Consider the following 14,931-nt stretch of genomic DNA (forward strand, 5'->3'; position numbering starts at 1 on the left):
CTCACTTTTCTCAAAAAAGTTGATATTTTTATACCACCCGAAACTTTTTGTGGATATCTATTCAAACATACCATAAATAGAGGATGCTAGAGGATGCTAGAATTACAAAATACTCATAACAACTTTTTTTTTCAAACTTGGGGACCAGCAGTCTACATGATGCTGACATATTTAATCAAATGTCCCAACATATGGTTGAAAGAATTTCATGTAATGATGACTCACACGCTCACTGCTTTATTCTGAACTTGCGTGAGTTTTTTTGCTGTTCTCAAAAGGTATTCCTACAAAGTTTGTACCGCTCTCAGTGGCTGCTGTTTAGGCCTATCGGAAATGTAAATGATCTGTGTTATTGTACCGACTATTGCTTGGTCTGGGTTTAATTAAGCAGTAGTATCTATACAGTGGATTGACCATATGTGCTGACACAAGTAATTAAACACAATATGCAACATTGTATATATTGCGTTCAATAATATTGTTCAAGAAGGCAATGAATATGACCTTTTAATAGTTACAAGAAACAATAAACAAATGTGGATGAGTTTCAAACTGGGATACACCCTTGCAGCAAAATAGCTACTATATGTCAAATCAATGTCCATTCATCATAGCATAGTATTTTTGTCCTGAGACGAAACTCAGCTTTTGCCCCAACAATTATAGGATCAGTTTTATAGAAAATTTGAGAATAATTCTTATGTTGTTTTTTTGGTTTTGAAAATTCCCTAATTTTTACATAGATCTTCAAAAGAGCTATGATTCTTCTATGTTTGAACATGGGTAGCATTTTCGACCTTTTGGTATATCAATGACCCTATTCCTAGGCCAATTTTGGCATATAGGCCCTAGATGGATTCTTTCTTCAAAATTTTCAAATTTTTTTTTGGAAAAAAGCCTAATTTTGCCTCAATCTAGCCAAGAAAATTTGGGTCAAATTCGGCCAAAATTTTTACATTTGGTATATCGATGGGTCCAAATTTCTTGAAAAATTGGTTGATTGATGGGTCCACTTTCAAATTCTCAAATTTTATAGTCAATCAGTAATAGCAATTGTATGGTCAATGGCTTTCTCCAACTTTTGGGTCAATTATTTTACACCAGTCATCACCAAAATACATAATATGTGATTCAGCTTATAATAGGTGAAAATTATTTGATTTTTGTTACCTTGAGCGTCAATAAAGTCCCAACTTTACACTCGCGTAATTTCACATAAGCATGCGTCAGTCACGTATTGCGCAACTAGTGTAAATGCTGCGCCCAACTGCATGCATGGGATTCTATATCAATACACAATGTTACGAGTTTTTTTTCGCCTATATAAGCCGACAAACTTAAGCATCTCCCACAACTTCGCCACCGATTTGGTATATCTCTACCAATTTCCCATAGCTTTTACATGGTCTTATTTCTTTACAAGATGCATGATTTGATTGGAACACCAATCTAGCACAAGTCTTTGAGTCATGAAAAGATTAGCTTCACATGACAAGTTGAGCTTCATGAACAGCTATCACTAAAATAAAAGTTCACCAAAAGATGAGAAAATCATTAGTACAAATCCTTATTAGCAAAAAATTGCAGAAGACTTCAGTTTTCCTTATTTATCAAATTAAGTTCATTATATGTTTCCTAAACTACAGTGCATTGAACTGAGAGGTCATTCAACGGTCCAACGGAAATGGACCTAGACCAGACCCTAGAGCTGTCGGACTTATACTAACAAGTTTGGTTGAAACATGGGGACCGGTGGATAGTCAATGGCCAATTTTTAAACCAGTTATAGCCATTAGTAATGATCCCTTGGCTGAAGCGATTTTCAGCTAGGCCTACAGTTATCGAGATGCAACCATGGCCAAGGGGGCTCCACCTCCTGCACTTTTTTGATCAAGCAAAAAATCAGTTGTATTCTTTAGCACTGGCCCAGACCCTTTATGTCATTAGCATGCAGGGCTGTAATTAACTTTCACACATTCGAAGCGAGTCTCACACATTTTCACCAATTTGGGCGCTTTCTCACACTCTCACGCCAAGACAGTAAAATCTCACTCCACAACGTCAAAATATAATTCATGAATTTCTTTTGTCCCTTCGCCCCACTTTTTTTTATTCTTGAACGCGACAAAAATCAAGGGGTCAACAATTAATCATGTTAGTTCGCAAACAATATTTCCGTCCCGTCCCAGTACGCCCCTTGTTCGCCAATATCGCGATAAGCAATTCTGAAAAGTTGACAGCATTGGTCATTAGTCATCAGGGGACAGCAGTGGGTGGATAAGGATTTTATGTAAGTATTTATTTCTTTTCTTTCTCTTCCCTTTCCTTCCTTTTCTTTTTGTCTTCTTTTTTATCTGTCTTTTTGCTTCTTTTTAGAAATTTAGGGAGATGTAGGCATGCTCACATGTGGAATATGTGGGCCCACAGATTTCTGTGGTGGGCCTACCACTTGCCATATAAAGAATTAAATAATAGTAGTATTTTAGTCTCATCACCATAAATGCTATAAAAATACTGAATTGAGACATTTCTCCATCAACATGACCTAGTAATATATCCCATGGGATAATGGCTGATTTATGATGAATTTTGCTAACTTGTGTTTGAACTTTTTTCTGAACTTGGATGATTATAGTAGTTGACCAGTGCAAGTGCAATTTTCCACTATGGTAATTACATCCATTAATGACATACATGGCAATTTAGAATCACCCAGCCCCATTTGTTATTAATTTAAATTTACCATATAATAAGCTTTCAGGCATACCATAGGCTTCCACATGTGTTTGACCCTTTGAACTTGACTGAGTTACACACACTGGTTTATAATGACCTATTGTTGCATATATCTTAGCCTAATCACTGTGCTGTATACTTATCCAAAAGTCTCCCTAAAATTTGGGAACTGATGTAGGCCCCGGTGTACACTGTAGGCCTATTTTTAGACAAGAGGGACACAGATAATTAGTGGAGTAGCCAGGTGTTGCCATGGTGTAGTTGGGGGAATAGTGCTCTGAAATATTTTTAGACAAATTTGAGGAAAAGTTGAAAATTTGTGGTAGCTGCTTTTGTCAAGCAGTTCCAACTGGACAGTTTTTCAAAGAAAACAAATAATTATTCCTCGTTTGGACATTGGACTGATTGGACTAGCTATATGATTCAACAGATGATTTCTACGATTGATAAATTATCAATGACAGTGACTGAAAATTGTAGCAAGTTTTTTAAATTTGTACCAAAAGAACAATGCTTGAATGATTTTGCCCAAATACTAAGGCCTATTTGATTGAATGGCATGGCACTCAATTCTGTTTTATTCTAATCTTTGATAATTTCATTTGTAACTTGTACAAATTAAAATTTTGGCAGGTGAGTTTTTCTCACCCATCTACACATTCTGTATTATTTTCAAGCAAATCTAAAGCCATATTATAACATTTGCTGATGAGGATTTTTTTTTACACAATTGTTATGTACTTTAGTTCCCGTCCCCGCACTCCATACATGTACATCCGCTGGTATTCATGCTCGTCGAAATTTCACGATTTCACGAAATAAGGGGTGTTTTTTTCAAACCATGTGTTTGCGAAATTGAAAAAAAAGGGTATTTTCATCGAAATATTACTTCCCTTGCTTACCGTTCTGCACATCCGGTGTGCACCCAGCCAAGTGTTTCACGTTTCTGCCAAAAAAAGGGTATATTAGAAACATCATTTGTGTTTTAGCAAAAATAGGGGTATTGTCGAAGGGCAAATAATTCACAAAATCGATAAAAAAGGGGTGTTTTTCCCCTGAATACTTCGCAAAACGAGATGCAAAAGGGGGTGTTTTGAAAGTTTACCAACAAGCATGAATACCTGTGGATGCACAGAATGTGGGGTTTGAATGAGTGGCTCGCATTGGCGACATATGTGGTGGCAGTAGCGATTTTCTTTGTATTGCCTTGTCTGTTTGGGCCCAAATTAAATGAGGACGTATCTGACAGTGAAAACTATAACATTTTACACCAAAAAATACAATTCCATTTCTTATGGAAATGTTATAATATAGTTTTAAGGTGTATGTGACTTCATGATAGGACTATGATATAGTTGTTGGGTTGAAACTTTCATGGTTCAAAGCGAAAATAGTTTTGAGGAAGTTCACCAGTTTCATTATATCAAAAATATTTGGGTCCTTCATAAACCTTCCACCACTGGTTGCATACCGCTCATTCCATGCAAACCCTGATCTGCCAATGATACCATCACAAGCCCTTTTGTTTGTCTGAAATCAGGATTTCGCACAATGTCATTCAAGCACAAACTAAAAACAAAGCTTTCAATAGGTTAATATTCATGAGTTGCGACCAATGGAGTGATTATAAATTTGGTATCAAACTCTGACACTGGATGTAACTTTTTCATGTTAGATCTTTATAGCCAATCACAAACGACATCATACATTAAAAATTGGCAGATGGTTTTAAATTATATTGAGAATGAGCAGAATCCAACTGGTGGTGGCAGAGGGTTCCAGTGGAACACCTTTAGTACAGTATGAAGACACATTTACATACATCTGGTTGCATCATCTTGAGAATGTCTCCTTTTACAAAAATTTACAGAAATTGCTATTGAATTCAGAAATATGAAGCAGTTTATATCAAAACAAAAATCATTAATGTGGAAAGTTTGAAATATATGAGCAGTTTAATATGTATACATAGGGCAATTCATGATCCACAACTTGACATGCTATTGATGAGTTGGTGAACCCATAGGTAGTAGCATAGCAGCTGTGTGTATGTATGTATGCTCTCATCACCCAGTGGGAGGGGTAATAGCTTCTGACTAGCATTGACCTGAATGGGGGCAAGTGGTCTGGGCATTTTAAGGTCATCTCATCCCAGGGACTCCCAACATCATGATGGAATGCGTGTATAACTTGCTCTGCCAACTTATTATATAATGGTATCCCTTGTTATGTGACCTTGGCAATGAAGAAGATACTTGTATTATTCATGTCTTTCATGGTATCCCTGTCACATGATATTATCATCATCAAAAGTCAGGAAGGTGTAACATTTCAAACCCAATTGGCTGAATCATCCATGACTGAATCCACCCAATTTCTCTGGATAGCTATTTGAAGGACTGGAAAAGGAACACTGATAGCTGGCTCCGTGGCTGCTTTTCAGCCTGTCAGCCATGCACAGAGCGCATATTTAGGGCATTAGGCGCGTGAAAGTCGATTCCGAGTTTATCGTCCCCCGCCCGCGTCACTTTTTGGAAACCAAAAACACCAGCGTCAAATTTTCAAAAATGCCAAAATAATTCATTATTTTCAAAGTATCGGTGTTTTCACCAGTTTTAGCAATTGGAAACATATATTTTTGTTTGTAAAACATATAAATTCATAACTTGGAAGCAAAACCAGGCTCTTTTCTAACTTTTCTAGTCCCTACCCATATAAAAACCTATTTATAAATAACATGAATGAGTGTGGCTTTAAATCAACACGCATTTTAGGTCAATAATGAAATCTGATGAAATAATGAAAATGAAAAATGAAAGTCACCTCACCAACCCGGGAAAAAAAAGGGACGATAAACTCGGAATCGACTTTCATTGGCCTTAAGATTCAGTTTGGTATAAGCCTCAAAAGTACTAATTTTCTCAAAACACACAGGCCCTTTAATTTGCCTTTAATTGACCGTTGCCCCTTTTCAGTTCTACAGCTGAAGCTCAAAAATATCTAGATTTCATCCATTTGAACTTAAGTTAAAGGGGCCAAAAGGTCATCAAGTGGAGGCTATCAAAGCACATTATGACAATCCCTGGATACAACTTGCAAATCTTCACACAGAGTAGGCCTAATATCTTCCAAGATCTAATATTGGCTGGTGATTGTATCAAATAAAAATATTAGTTTGGAACCTGCATTTTTAATATGACACCAGCGTAATAAGATGAACTCAAAGAAAGGCGCCTCACATGGCTACATGGCTGTACTGTGCGCAGCAAGGTTGTAAAATGTGGGGCAGCTATCAATATAGGGGGTAGACTGCGCTGCATTCCTTTTTTTTTTTTTTTTTTTGATAAACAATTCATACGTTTCCATGCATGAAACCATTTAAAATCTATGACGAAACAGATCACATCTCCAGTGACTGCCCTGCCCAGAGAAAAAAGGACTGTGGTAGTTGGATATGACCTGTGTGACCCACCATATCTTAACACATAGACTCAACCTCTTTCATCTCGAATCTGAGATGAATGTTAATGAAGTAAAAATCAATGTGGGTGGTAAATCTTAACCAATAACAGATAGCAGGCGCGTAGCAAGGCGTGTAAAGGTGGGGCGCCCAATAGACGGACCCAATATGACACAGCAAAAAATGTAAAGAAATGGCCGCCATCGCGTCGTGCTCGCGCGACGCAGGGGGGCGTCTGAGGGGGGATGTGCCCCCCTCAGAAGTTAGAAACTTTTGCAAAATGAAGACCCAATTGAAGCGATTTGTTGGACCATTTTAGCACTATTAGGCCTAGTGTGTAGTTTGAAAAAGCCGAAAATTTATAAAATGAGCGTTCCATGAATCCTTTCGCGCGAATTTCGAGGACAAGTTTTCCCTATTATTGTAGGCCATAAATTATGTTGAAACATAAATTGGCAAATGTCGAAAGGAGAAGCGAAAATTGGCACTTGTTTGTCCACTACGCAGGGGGTGTATGAGGGGGGATGTTCCCCCTGAGAAGTAAGAAACCTTTATAAAATGAAGACCTAATTGAAGCGATTTGGTGGACCATTTTAGCACTATTAGTGAGAAAAGTTTAGTTTGAAAAAGCCGAAAATTTGTGAAATGACGGTCTAAGAAGCCTTTCGTGGATAAGTAGTTTTCCCTATTATTGTAGGCCTATAAATTCTGTTAAACATAGGGCCTAAACTGGCAAATGGTGAAAGCAGAAGCGAAAATGGGCACTTGTTTACCCACTATGCAGGGGGATGTTTGAGGGGGGATGTTCCCCCTCAGAACTTGGGAAATTTTAATAATAATAATAATAATAATAATGCATTTATAATGCGCCATCTATCTAGACAACCTATTCCGAGGCGCAAACATTGAACAATTAAAAATTAACACACAATTATAAAAACAGTCACATATAGAAGTCAATTGTCATAAGCAATCTTAAACAGATGAGTTTTTAAAGTCTTTTTGAAAATATCAAGTGAATCACATATACGCAGATTTAAAGGGGCATTACTTGATCCACAGCCTCATCCCCCCAATATAAAAAAAAAAAGTTGAGATTTTTATATCGCTGGAAACCTCTGGCTACATAATGTTTATGTACAAAATATTTCTTGCAGATTAATTCGTTTAGCTAAGATATCGTGAAATTTGAATTTCGTTCTGGTGCACCAGAACGAAATTACAACGCATTGTCTATGGAGCAGTGTAATACACATAATCATGCATAACTCGCAAACGCAAAATCGGAATCAGCTGAAATTTTGGGAATAGGCTTTTTTCGTGGATATGTGCTGAAACATGTCATAAAAAGAGGATGCTAGGATCACGAAATCCTCCTTTAAAGGAAGCAAGTTCCAAAGTGCAGGTGCACAAGCATAGAAGGCCCGGTCGCCAAATGATGAAGAAGTCCGTGGAACTGAAAGAAGACATTTATCCGATGATCTAAGGTTTCGTGATGGAATATAAAAATTGATAAGTTCACTGATATAAGAAGGTGCCATGTCATGGAGCGCTTTCCAGGTGAGAAGAAGGAGTTTGAAATGAATGCGATACCGTATTGGTAACCAATGCAGACGTTGTAAGACGGGTGAAATATGGTCAAATTTCCTAGTCCTTGTGAGCATGCGTGCAGCAGCATTTTGAGCCTGTTGAAGTTTATTGAGTTGTCGTTCAGTGATTCCATATAATAAAGCATTTCCATTGTCAAGGCGTGATGTGACTAAAGCGTGGACAAGTGTTGCAGCAGTATCATAATCGAGCACTTTGCGAATTTCATTAATGTTTCTAATCTGAAAATAAGTTGATTTGCACACATTTTTGATGTGGTCGTCCATTGACAGAATGTTGTCAAATATAATTCCTAGATTGCGAGTATTAGTAGAAGCTTGAATGTTGGCAGAATCAATTTGAAGAGAGTTGGAGCGAAGTTTTGATTGATTATATTTGGAGGTGATAATAAGAAGTTCAGTTTTGTCATCATTTAATTTCAATTTATTTACAGTCATCCATGATTTAATGTCCTTGATACATAATTCAATTTGCGAACGTGAAGAAAGTTCATCTGATGCACTATCTAAATCAAAAGATAAATAAAGCTGTGTATCGTCGGCGTACATGTGAACTTGTAATCCATGCTTGCGGGCGATGTTCGCTATTGGAGACGAGTAAATGGTGAAGAATTGAGGTCCTAATACAGATCCTTGGGGGACACCGAAAAGGAGTGGAATGAATGATGACAAACAACCATTGATGTTGACAGCCTGCAATCTGTCGGTCAAATAAGAACGGATCCATTCAAGTGCACTACCTCTAATACCAAAAAATTTTACAAAATGAAGGTCCAATTGAAGCCATTTTGGTGCATTCGCCGCGCGCCTCCCAGTTCTGGCACTCCGTGTATCCGCACCGGTTGCACTAAAAGAAGCGCGATTCGCGAAATACAATAAGAAAAAAGGGGTAATTTTTCATACACTTGTTCGCGAAATTGAAAAAAGGGCACCAATCACATGTAGGCCTAGGCCTATAAATCATCGTAGTTTCATTATTCAATTCATTTACGAATTTCAGTTTCATTATTCCGTTTGGTGCACATTACATTAGGTCCAATAAATTATACGATGCATATAGGCCCTACAACCGCGGGTAACATTAATTAATGCGTTTCCATCAAAAAGGGGTAGGCCTAGGCCTAGGCCTATATTAGAAATATTATTCGCGTTTTAGCAAAAAAAAGTGGCATTGTAGAAGGGCAAAAAATTTGTGAAATTGCTAAAAATAGGGCTGTTTTTATTCTGAAAAGTTCGCGATATGAGATTCAAAAGGGGGTGTTTTCAAAGTTCGCCGACGAGCATGAGTGACCCGCGGTATGCACGGAGTGCTGGAACCGGGACCCGCCTTCAAGCAATGCCTAAACTAATTGCAGGGCTATAATATATCATAAGACCTACTTCGATCGACCCGACTGCGGGCCCGACTGCGCGCGTTTTTAGGTATGTGCCTACTATCACGACTATACGCATAATTTAACTTTTTCTCTCCTCCTTTTTCCCTTTTCTCTTCTCTTTTCTCCTTTTTCCCTTTCTTTTCTCTTCTCTTCTTTTCTTTGCAAAATAGTGGGGCGCCCATGGGCGCCCCAGGCGCCCCGCTTGCGACGCGCCTGACAGATAGGCAAGCATACATATTTATGCATTAGCCCAACCCACTGTGTTCACAGAACCCAACCCACGTGGGGGTAGCTCTATCTGGGTCAGGTAAACTTTTATTCATATTTCATTTGACAGCTTAACCATCGCGTATACGTGCGCGACGTCAAGCGTATACATTGGACCTTGTGCAAATAATACGCGCTGGACGGCTATTCAAACGGCTTAATTGGTAAAAACCACAGGATATGTGCATAAACAGTCAAGACTGCATTTTTAATGAGGTAACATCATACCCACTATAGAGTGCATAGTTCATTGTATATTCGAAATACAGTAGACCAGTTTTCTCACGGATATCTGAGCTGTTGAATCAGAACAGGAATGATGAGTTTTCCAGTTTAGAGAGATTAATTTAGGGTATGATAAATTAAACTGGTCTACTACAGTAGACTATATAGGGGGCCGGGGGCAAAATGTGCCAAATTGGAATAAAGCTATATAAAGAAAAGCAAACTAGAAACGTCGCGGTTTTCGACGCAAGACGTCGAATGGGATGCCTCCACCATGGGGCGATTATGTGTACAAATCCATTTTAGTAATTTGACCTCAGATGACCCCTGGGTGACCCCGGATGATTCCAAAATGACATGCCAAAAATTTGGCTTTAAATGTTGACTGTACCCACCAAGTTTCATGCCCATACGACCAATTTTATTAATTTGACCTTAGATGACCCCTGGGTGACCCCGGATGACCCCAAAATGACCTTCCAAAAAATTGACTCTAAATGTTGACTGTACCCACCAAGTTTCATGCCCATTAGACAATATTTAGTAATTTGACCTTAGATGACCCCTGGGTGACCCTGGAATGACCTTCCAAAATTTGGCTCTAAATGTTGACTGCACCCACCAAGTTTCATGCCCATATGACCAATTTTATTAATTTGACCTTAGATGACCCCTGGGTGACCCCGGCTGACCCCGAAATGACCTTCCAAAAATTTGGCTCTAAATGTTGACTGCACCCACCAAGTTTCATGCCCATACGACCAATTTTATTAATTTAACCTTAGATGACCTCTGGGTGACCCCGGATGACCCCAAAATGACCATCCAAAAATTGACTCTAAATGTTGACTGTACCCACCAAGTTTCATGCCCATAAGACAATATTTAGTAATTTGACCTTAGATGACCCCTGGGTGACCCCGGAATGACCTTTCAAAAATTTGGCTCTAAATGTTGACTGTACCCACCAAGTTTCATGCCCATACGACAGTTTTTAGTAATTTGACCTCAAATGACCTTTGACCTCAGTATATGACCTTGAACCCCACCCAAAAAAAAAGTAGCCTGAGTTTTTGACCATGACCCACCTATCCTGAAAATTTGAAGTCAATCCGCCCATCCATGCCCGAGATACAGCATCCGGATGGACGGACGGAAGCTCGGACATTGCAAAAACAGTATGCCTCGCGGTGGAGGCATAAAAATTACTCAAAAAGTGGGACAGCCATAACCTCCCTAGCTGTTCTTGCTACAGCCCTGACTCCTGATTTTCAAATTTTCAATGTCCTTACCACAAAACCGCTGTAAAAACTATTCCACAAAAACCCAAAACTTTTTAAAAGAATACAGCAAATTTTTGTTCTTGCAGATCACATTTTTCCCCAAAAGTTTTGCTATTACCAATTACCATGAAAACCACTCATAAAACATTGCATTGTATCACGAAGCATCTACAATGTTTTGATTATAACATAATCAAAACAATTTCAACCCAGAATAATGATGTGTAGGTCACGACATCGGGTGACATGCCCTTAAAACCTAGGACTATAATAGTTGTGTTCACATTGTCGGACGTACGCCCGGCGGAACTTGGTCAGCGCAAGTTGCTAGGAGTAGTGGTGGGTGCCAGGAGTAGTGGCAGTGTGTTCCGCCAGGCGTACGTCCAACGATTTAGGAGTAGCAAGCTGGGTGCCTGGGCTGGGTGCAATGTGAACGCTGCTACTCCTGGCACGTACCCGGTGGAAGTTTGACCTTTTGTTGGTTGAAACTAAGACATATACATATTGCATGGTTGAAGAAGGTCACGGAAACAGCGGAAGTGGTAGCCGAAGTCTATGCCGACCAGAAGTGAATGTTTGGTGGAACTGGTCGGCGTAGTGCTAGGAGTAGTCTAGGTGTGGACACGCGGTAGGAGTAGCGTAAATATTTGTGGAATTTTTATCAATGTTAGCGTAAGTTTACGCCAGGTGTAACTCAAAATGTGAACACAACTTTAATAGTGCAGATATGTAGGAGGAAGAAATAGACAAATTACTGAACTGGGACTACATAACTTTAAATTGTAGATTCATATTTCTTTTCCAGGCACATATTTGAAATTATTTGTCAATGTCAAGCCATCTCCATAGGGATAAGAGGATTTGTACACCTGATCCAGAAGGCAGATGCTGGGGTATTTTTGTGTATTTATTCTTTCAAGTTGTATTGCTTTCTTCCATAACTTTCCATCTAGCAGACAACCTGACAACACCGTTCTTGTTAACCCCCTGAGTACTACCTGCCGATCTAACATTGCCTCTGATTAGTCAATTACATGATATCTTCACTTTATCACCAATCAGATTGGAGCTTTGCAAATAATTTACCCCAATTTTTTGTGTGGTGAAATTATTCTAACAATGTTGCTGATTGGTCCAATTGATAATGAAAACTTCTTTTGGCCAATCGGCAGGTAGTTCTCATGGGGTTAAGCTATGGGACCTATCATATCATAGGCCCCTAGAATGTAAACATACTGAAAAGTAATTGGGAGAGACAATAATCATAATAATGTAATGCTGTATATTTATACGTAGTGATAAACGTAAATAGAAAGCAAAATTATACTTCTACGCTACTCAAATTTGGTACACTCCCCGGAGCGCTTTCACCGGGTCAATCGGCATCTTCAGCAGATGTTGTTGCCACAACATCTTCACGTTTGACCAGGCCCGTACGCAGGATTTCATTTGGGGGGTGCTGATTTTGAAAAAGTGGACCTTTTTTCAAGGGAGGGGGGAAATTTTGTGAAAAATGGCCAAAATGTGGACCTTTTTTGTCCCAAAAAGCGTAAAAACCCTGATTTTTTGCCTCGCTACGCTCGCAAATTCTGCAATTTTGGGACTTTTTGCATACTTTTCCAAATTTGGAGGGGTGCACCACACCCCCTACATACGGGCCTGCGTTTGACGTCATCTACATCTGTGATGTCATCAGAGGAGTCAACAACATCACTAGCAACAACACATCTTCAGAGCAATAACATGCGTTGAATGAAGACGCTGGTTGACTCGGAGAAAGCACTCCGGCGAGTATACCAAATTTGAGTAGCATAGAAGTATAAATTTGTGTTGGGCAGGTACCAGTGGCATGGTCAAGGGGGAAGCTGCCCCCTGTGAGAAGTATTTCCCCCTCCCCAATGCCCCCATAAGGGGTCTGGCTGCTCAGAATAATGTTAGCTAACATTGAAGGTTTTAGGCCTTTTTTGTACTTTTTTACCCATTTTTGACATTTTTTGTCAAAGCTTGCCATCCTTAAAAATTGCCTTCCAATTTCCAAATTGGGAGGGGTTATTAAATAATGTTAATAACCTATCGACAAAAAGTGTTAGCAGCCAATCAGCAGTAATAACATGCTGGATGCAGTAAAGTAGGCCAATTTTTGAAAAGGAATCACTTGCTTTCTAGTTGAACGGTCTACGTTTTACAACCTGCCTCTGTTAAAAAAGTTAAAAACTGGTGCAATGGGCCCAAGCATGCATCTTTGATCCCCATCTCAATCCCCTGCCCTATTGAATATTTTGTTACTGATGATTTCAATCTTTCCACACCTATAACATTATTGTTTCCAGTCATCCAAATAATAACCCCAATATTCCACTTATATTTATGTTGTTGACAAACTAGGTTTGGGCAAAATGCCTTAATTGGAAACAAGGCTTTCAACATGCAAGTAGCCAAACAAGCTTTCAACAGCAAGTAGCCCACATGCTTTGAAAACATCGGCAGCATCACGCGATGAAATTGAAATTTAAAAAAAAGCGCAGTGATTTAACATCACAGCATCCAGGCCCGTATGCAGGGGGGGTGCGACGCACCCCGCCCCCCAAATTTGGAAAAGTATACAAAAAGTGCAAATTTCAGAATTTGCGAGCGTAGCGAGCCAAAAAATCAGGGTTTTTATTTTTTTGTACAAAAAAAGGTCCAAATTTTAGGAAGAAAGTCCACTTTTCACAAAATTTGGAAAAAAAGGTCCACTTTTTCAAAATCAGCACCCCCCAAATGAAATCCTGCGTACGGGCCTGGCAGCATCGCGTGATGAAATTGAAATTTGAAAGCTCTGTGACTTATAGTGCGCTACGCACAGACACAATGCCTATATATAGACGTTGATCCACAAGCGTCAGCACACTTTACAGGTTGTCCTGTAATGTAAAATGTACATTTTAATTTCATCGCTCAATACTGCTATGTTTTAAAGCATCACAGCATCGCATCCACATCGCGCTACGATGTGGAGTCTGACTTTGGAACTTTAGAACTATAACATAAATGTATCATTCTTTGTGTTTGGATCACAAGTTTAAATCAAAATCATAATGTATCATTAATTTATGATTATCAAACATGCTCAAGGATCAGCCTGTCATCACTAGGATCCACAGTTCTTAACTCTCTTCACGCGGGTTATTGATTCAGTAGTTCTTAAGATAGCTCTTGATATTTTGAGAAAATATTTCAAAACTTCAACTTTTTCCGTTGAAGCGCATGGCTAGCACGCAGAGCATTAAACCCCAATACATTTGTACATTCATTGAATGACCTTTGAAGATTTGGGTACAAAAACTCATACTCTGAAACTTGAGGACAAATTTTGCACTATGATTATGTAATCGAGGTTATTGGACTAAGCCATTGGGATGAGGCTATTGTGATCCATAGTGACTGCAAAACAATTGTGTAGTCACGATCTGATTCAAACTGTCATATTGTTTCCTCTTTCGACATTCAGGATTTGCACAGGTGCAGAAATGCTTAAGGGTCTGGGCAAGTCAGTATATCCTTAATATCCAATCACAAAAGCATTTGAATCAATCCAACTATTTATATGACAATTGAATGATGAAAACTTGGTGCAACTGGTGAAGTTATCAACAAGGTGTCACACCTGATGACAGCTACCAGACTTTTATACTTGAACTTGCAATGACATCACAGAACAGGGTGGCAATGTCATTTCCTTGGGATGGGATTTATGCATGTCTTGTGTTTCAGCTGAAAAACAGACCATCCCATAATTAATATGAAGTGCCCTTCATCTTTCTTGAAGCTATAGCGCCAATCCAGTTTGAAATGTGGGGTGTAAGTCGGAGACAATCGGCCTGAATTGTCAACAAGTGGCTGAAAAGAACAACAAATGGGCTATTTTGTGGAAAGGTGGGGGGTTTTGTCTCTCTGTCCCCCGGGATTGATGCCCATGCTTGAAGCACATTTTGGGC

The 14,931-nt window shown here is 39.1% G+C and overlaps 1 protein-coding gene across 1 annotated transcript in view; it reads right to left on the reverse strand.

Moving 5' to 3' along the window:
• Window positions 1-14,931, reverse strand: part of LOC140158870 (SPARC-like) — a 49,029-nt gene that overhangs the window by 9,106 nt on the left and 24,992 nt on the right. The window lies entirely within an intron of this gene.

The sequence above is a fragment of the Amphiura filiformis genome, chromosome 8 (assembly GCF_039555335.1).
Source record: "Amphiura filiformis chromosome 8, Afil_fr2py, whole genome shotgun sequence".
NCBI classification, from domain to species: domain Eukaryota; kingdom Metazoa; phylum Echinodermata; class Ophiuroidea; order Amphilepidida; family Amphiuridae; genus Amphiura; species Amphiura filiformis.